The sequence below is a fragment of the Nothobranchius furzeri genome, chromosome 4 (assembly GCF_043380555.1).
Source record: "Nothobranchius furzeri strain GRZ-AD chromosome 4, NfurGRZ-RIMD1, whole genome shotgun sequence".
Classification (NCBI taxonomy): Eukaryota; Metazoa; Chordata; class Actinopteri; order Cyprinodontiformes; family Nothobranchiidae; genus Nothobranchius; species Nothobranchius furzeri.
In genome coordinates, this window is record NC_091744.1 from 14245282 (window position 1) to 14251818 (window position 6537).

The following is a 6537-nucleotide window of genomic DNA, read 5'->3' on the forward strand; positions in this document are numbered from 1 at the left end:
ACAAAGATGAGGGTAAGATGTGGAGGGGGCATGCAGAGGTCTTCATAGAGTTAACTAGTTTGGTTAACTCAGGCAAAGAAACAGGAGCAAAGCTATCTAGGATGATGGGCCTGGTTGGAGTCGGGAGAGGCAGCGATAAGGCTGAAGGAGAGATGCTAGATCTAACCTTATTGACTTTGTCAACAAAGAAAGACAGAAAGTTCTCACAGTCTGTAACAGAGTGGATGGAGGCTGTAGGAGTGGCAGGAGAGACGATGCTGCTGATAGTGTTAAACAGCACCTTGGGGTTCCCTTTGCTCTGGGACACCAGGTTGGAGAAATAGGAAACCCTGGCGTCTCTGATTGCAGAGTTAAAGGATGTCAGAAGATCCTTTAGGTGCAGCAGATGGACGTGGAGATGGGTTTTCTTCCAAAAACGCTCAATTTTTCTGCATTGGCGCTTCAGGCTGCGAAGGCTATCATTAAACCAGGGAGTAGGGTTCACTGCAGGAACGGATCTGGTTCTGACAGGACAGATATTGTCCAGAATGGAGAGGCAGTGCTCGTTAAACTGAGAAGTTAAGGAATCTGGGTCGTTATCAGAAGAACAGGGTGGATCAAAAGCAGCAGAAAAATTGCTATCTGTGCTCTCATTAAGAAAACGAGAACTAACCATACGGCGAGCAGGAGGTGGGGACGCAGAAACTGACAAGTTAAGGAAAATGTAATGGTGATCTGAAATATAAACGTCCTCAGGACAAATACTGTCAGCATTTAGACCCAGGGTAAAAACAAGGTTTAGAGTGTGCCCCCTGGTGTGTGTGGGGCCAGAAACATGCTGGGTAAAGCCGAAGGTGTCCATAAGGCTGGAGAAATTCATGGCAAAGAGATCAGAGGGATCATCAACGTGGATGTTAAAATCACCAACAATCACCAGTCTGGACAGCTTCACAGTGGAGGATAGAGTCACTAAACTCCTGAAGGAAAGAACTGTTTGGACCAGGTGGACGATAAACCACAGCACAGTAGAACGGGTCCTTACGCCCGACTTTGATCAGCTGCAGTTAAAAGGAAGCAAAGTGACCAGAGGTTGTAGAGCTACATGGAAGATGGTCTCTGAAAACAACAGCTAGGCCTCCACCACGACCAGAACCCCGGGGCTGGCTAAGAAAGGAATAAACTCTCGGGTAGAATTCAATCAGAGCAGAATAATCAGATGTTTGCTGCCAAACTTCAGTCAGAAACAGAAAATCCGGGTTTTTAGAGAGAATTAGATCATTGAGCAGGAAGGTCTTATTGTTAACAGAGCGGGTGTTTAATAGAGCCATGCGGAGTGAGGTGGAGGAATCAGAAACTACAGAAACAGCTGGAGTTAGTGGACGTAAATTAGCAGGGTTAGATCCACGGTGTTTATGAAAACCACTTATGGAGGGAACAGGAGGAGAAGCCACTGAGGAATGAGGATAAACCAACCTTAAAAAACTTGGACGGATGAGCCACGTCGCAACGCAGCCTGGCGGGAATGCAGAAGTGGCGCTCAAGTCACCAAACAAAGGACAAGAAGCTAGAAGATCGCGCTGATGTTTACCAGATAAACCACGCTTTAAGAGAAGTCTTATTCTCACCTGGATTCCTGCTCGTTTACCTCTTTTCCTCCAACATTTTCCCGGGACCGGACAAACATCGCTGGAGGTGCGCAGCTCGTGATCGTCGTTCGGCTCCGGGCCAGTGAGCCGCTCAGGTAAACAAACAGGATGGTACATCCTCGGTGCATCTTGGATGATCGTGAACGAACGGAAGGACAGAAGAGTCTGGCGATCATAGGAGATGGTAGCAGGGACACTACTGAAGAGGATCGCAGACAGGAGCAAGGTGGAAAAGAGGAGGTTAGTGGAGAAAAGTTTGAAAAAGTGGCCGGTGACTGCAGCTAAGCCAAGCACAGGCGCCATCTTGTTGCCGACCGGAAGAAGGGTCCGATCAATTTGTTTTTCCCTCATTTACAGTGACGGAGATAATGGCGCAGTGCGCCTAGCTCTGGTGTTAATTAAGTAAAATTATATCTCTTTGCAACAATTTTCACAAGAAAACAGAACAGTTAAAAGCAGGACTTGTGTTGACCGGATAGTTCCCGTATTTGACCGTTTATTTTGACGGAAAAAGAATATAAAGAATAACCCCGACACATGCAGATGAACTGACATTTTATTCGTAGCTAAATTACTCAAGAAAAGATTCCCATCTGAACATCTGAGCTGGACACTGCTCAGCACAGCTCGCTGTCAGCGCGTACATAAGTTGCACAGTGAGCTGAAGATGTGGCGAGGGGCTTGGAGCACGTAGCAGAACCAGAGCGCATGCAGGAAGATTCCTCTGACTGAAGCGAGACTTGTCACTTAGAAAATGTTCCCTGACTATGAAACTTTGGCTGAATTGTGCTTGTTCCTGTCTTCAATGTGGCAACACATCCAGGAGCCTGTCTGAGGAGAATCCCAGAATCTCACATCCTCTTCAGCTCAGAAAGCGCATATAATTACGCACAAGCGTGACCCGTCAACCCGGTCTCACAGTAAGACCGGGTTGGAACTGTTCAGGTTTATGCAGACAATCTTTACATTTAGAATTGGCATACAGATGTAAAATTAATGCAGTCATTTTATTTAAATATCCATTCATTATTTTACAAGCACAGAGAGCCGCATCAGATGGATGGAAGACCCGCATGCGGCTCCAGAGCCACGGGTTGCCGACCCCGCCATAGAAGCACTGATTTGATCTCATTTTAGAGAAAAATAGAACAGGTCAGATGCACCTAATAAATAAAATTACTAACAATGGTGGTCGTCCACGCTGGAGGAAACGATCTGGGTCTCGTTTCCCTGTGGAACTGGCTTCTCAGATCCAAAAGGGTCCCACCTCCATAAGGACTTTCCGGAAATGAGAATAGCCTTTTCTGCCATCACCGAACGGCAGTCGTGGAGATACGGACAACCAGGAAGAATTAACAACAACAGAAAACAGGTTAATTCTTTACTGAGGAGGGCTGTTAGGAGCTTTGGGGACCTGGTCATCGAGCATCCTGAGCTCAGGTTCTTCAAAAACGCCCTTTTTCTCCCAGACAGAGTGCATTTTAGTAAGAGAGGAAACAGCTTGTTTCTGGGCAGCATTCACTCTTTTCTGGAGAAGATTCTGGCTCAGAGGTGTAACACCTAAATCTGTTATGCCTTAAAAATTAAACAGCTGACAGAAAAGGTCAAATGGACGAGCTTCTCATCCAGCACCAAACCAAAAGATAAAAAATAAAATAAAAAATCCAACTAACTCTGCCAGAGTTTCCCTTTTGGGTCACTTCTGCTGGTCCCAAGCCCGGATTAAAGAGGAGGGGTTGGATTATAACAGAACTAAATCCACAGTAGAGGGATTTTACTCTTAAAGAGCAAGTAACGTCTAAATTAACTTTTTTTTGCTGATAAACTGTATAAATGAGTGTCTAATAGTGTTTTAAATGTGTGTATTCACTATTTTACATTTTGGTGCATTTTCTTTAAAAATTAAAAATTCTGCCTAAATACCACAGTATTGTGCCACCTTCAGCTGAAAACATAGAATTGGAGTCATTTTGAATACAATTTAGCCAATGGCTAAAGAGTAAGATACTACATAAACCAGTAGTACTACGTAGCAGCTCTGTGTCAAAGTTATAAAAGCAACGAGAGTCTCGGCCACGCCTTGTGGCGAGTTGGGAGTTGGATTTGCAAGCGAGTGTAGGACGGTTAGCGGTAGTTCAGCATTAACATATAGCATTAGCATATCCTAGTCTTTAGCATAGCTTTTAGTGCTATACATACTTATTTAGTGTTAGCTTGGCTGTTGGATATTGTAGTTTAGTTAGTGTTTGGCTGTTAGTGTTATTAGGAAATTAGTTTGGGTTTAGTGTTCCATATCGTGTTAGTATGGTGAGAAGGTGTAGTGTAGTGTGGTTGTGGTGGTTCTGTGGGGTTGCACTCCTTTCTGCCAGTGAATGTGCACAATCGGTGTCTGGAAAACAGTCAGCTCCCGCCTGGTGCTGTAGTTTGCAACCAGCATTTTACCCGCGATTCCTTCGCCAACATGATGGAGTTTGAACTGGGTTATTCTGCACGTCTCCGTTTGAAGAGGGAGGCTGTGCCCACCGTGGCTCTTCCACAGTTTAGATGTAGCCCACCGACTCTGCTCCCCCACCATGGCGGGCTCCAGTCTGAGGTGAGTAAGCTAAATAAAAGTTTTAACATCTTCTAAAGACAATTCTCTACCTAAATACAAAGTTTGAGAGAAGTGGTTCACTCCATTTAGCTAATATCAGTCTGCACTGCCTTCGGGCTGATTTGTCAAGTTCACAAAATGTGGAACAGGATGTAAGGTTAGAATCAGCGGCGAATCAGAACATATCTCGAAGCCCTGGCCGACGAAACGGTCCACATGACTATTATTCGGGTTGTTTTTGTGCCAGTCGGTAATTCTGCTAACAGTGGCTCTTAGGCCCTGTCCACACGTAGCCGGGGATCTGCCAAAACGTAGATATTTTTCTATGTTTTAGCCTGTCATCCACACAAAAACTGAGTTCTTTCACACGAAAACGGATCTTTTTGAAAACTCCGGCCAAAGTGAAGATCTGCGTTTTCTCCGTTTTGGGTGTCTGCGTGTGGACAGACAAAACCGGAGTTTTAAGGTCTGCAACGTCACTTTCCGCGACAAAAAAATGCTGACATCACGTGTGCGACCTGTGTTTACACTAGCTGACAGCATGGATGCCCTCAGAGCTGCGCTCGCTTTATCAATTGTCCAAGCGCTTTTTGCTTGTTTGTTTTTGCAAGCAGAGTTACTGCTCCTTGCGGAAGACCACAGACGAAGGACGAGGTTAAGAATGGGGTAAGTACAGCCGCCTACAGGTCTGGCATGTCCTTAACAACGTATTTATCCGGGTACGTGTGGACAGAGTTTTTTTTTTTAAAAACGAGGTGGTGTGGATGCAAGTTTTTGGAGGGGCAGATATTTGTTTTTAAAAAAACCCGGCTACATGTGGACTAGGCCTAACTGACACAGCACTAGTTGACAGACAGCATTGCAGCGTGAAATCCAGCTTTACACCAAAGCGTGATCCGGTTCTGTGAGGAATTCTGTTCAGGAGGTCGCATTTCAGGCTCTTCACATCATATGTGACTGACTTTTACGTTATAATAATGATCACACACTAGGAATGTTATAAAGCGCCTATATAGGACAGTTTATTTTGTATATTATCTGACTTTATAAACTCCAACAACAATGTGCTTCTATTTTTTTTTCAGGCTAAATCTACCCAAGACATTGACTGTCAGACTGATTTAGTAGTCTGCAAGAATGCACTTGTCCAGGCTGACATGAAGCCTTACCCGTAGCAAAGGTGAATTATTTTTAATAATCGTCTATGTAAACATTTTATTATTACCTTCTAGTTTTAATTTGTTTTACAGATTATTGTTACACGTGATTTTATGCTCTTTTAAACATTTATGAATGTGCTGCTTCTTTGTTTTTTACATAGCCACCCAGAATAGAGCTCAGAGCCTCAGTGTGTCTTGTGACACAGGGACCATGACGGAAATTCATCTTCCAGAAAGTCCCAGAGCAGCGTCCACAGCCCTGAAAAGACCAAGATGTGAGGTGTCTGCTGTTGATTCCAGCTTCCACCTCAGTGACAGTGCAAGCTCAGTGAACTGTTCAAGGTAAAAAATAATTAAAACATTTCAGAATTTTTAAGATATTAACAATTAAATAAGTATGTGATTGCATCATGACATCATGAAGGAGGCTACTGATTCTGGCCCTGTGACACTTGGTGGTGACGTGTGAGCTGATTCACCTGGTAAATAACTTTTACATTAAATATTTTGTTTTTGCTATCAAAAGTAAATTAACTAATAACCTGCATTATTGCAGGACACTCAGCAAAATATGGACTCTACACCAGGAGGCAGGCACACATTAATACTCTAGAAGAGCACATAAGGTGAGCAACACCACATATTATATCATCTGGTTGTGACAGCATGAGGATGTCCTCACACACTTGTAACCTATCAGCTCATCTGGCAGAATAGAGAGAGAAGAGACAACACCACACCTCCTGTTCCTGGAAAGCCTTCAGCCATCCTTCGATGACTGAGAACCTCCATCAGCTCTGTCTCCTGTCTGCCTACAATTATTATAATAAATATTGTGTTTGACAAGTTTTTTGTGCTGCCAAATATCTTCCAGTTTTGATATTTTAATGGATATTTATAAATTACATTAATTGAATTATCACATTGTTGCATGTTTAACTAGCTCTATTGTGATTAATTAAACTAGCACCTCACTGTTAAAAGCTTGTTTTAATTTCAAGCATGTTTAAGTATTTATGGACATGAACAAAAACAGGAAATATATAAATTGAGATTTATTTAATTAATATAACACATAAGGGGGAAAGAGGCATTCAAAGGCACATTCTTCTGGAAGCTCCTGATCCTGACGACACCAGCAGAGACCACCTGCAGACAC

The 6537-nt window shown here is 43.4% G+C and overlaps 1 long non-coding RNA gene across 1 annotated transcript; it reads left to right on the forward strand.

Annotated features, from left to right (window-relative positions):
• The first annotated feature begins 5574 nt into the window (after positions 1-5574).
• LOC139069701 (uncharacterized) lies at positions 5575-5985 on the forward strand. Its single transcript, XR_011520395.1, has 3 exons — positions 5575-5720; positions 5803-5860; positions 5935-5985. It is a non-coding gene; the product is annotated as an uncharacterized lncRNA (long non-coding RNA).
• The last annotated feature ends 552 nt before the right edge of the window (positions 5986-6537 follow it).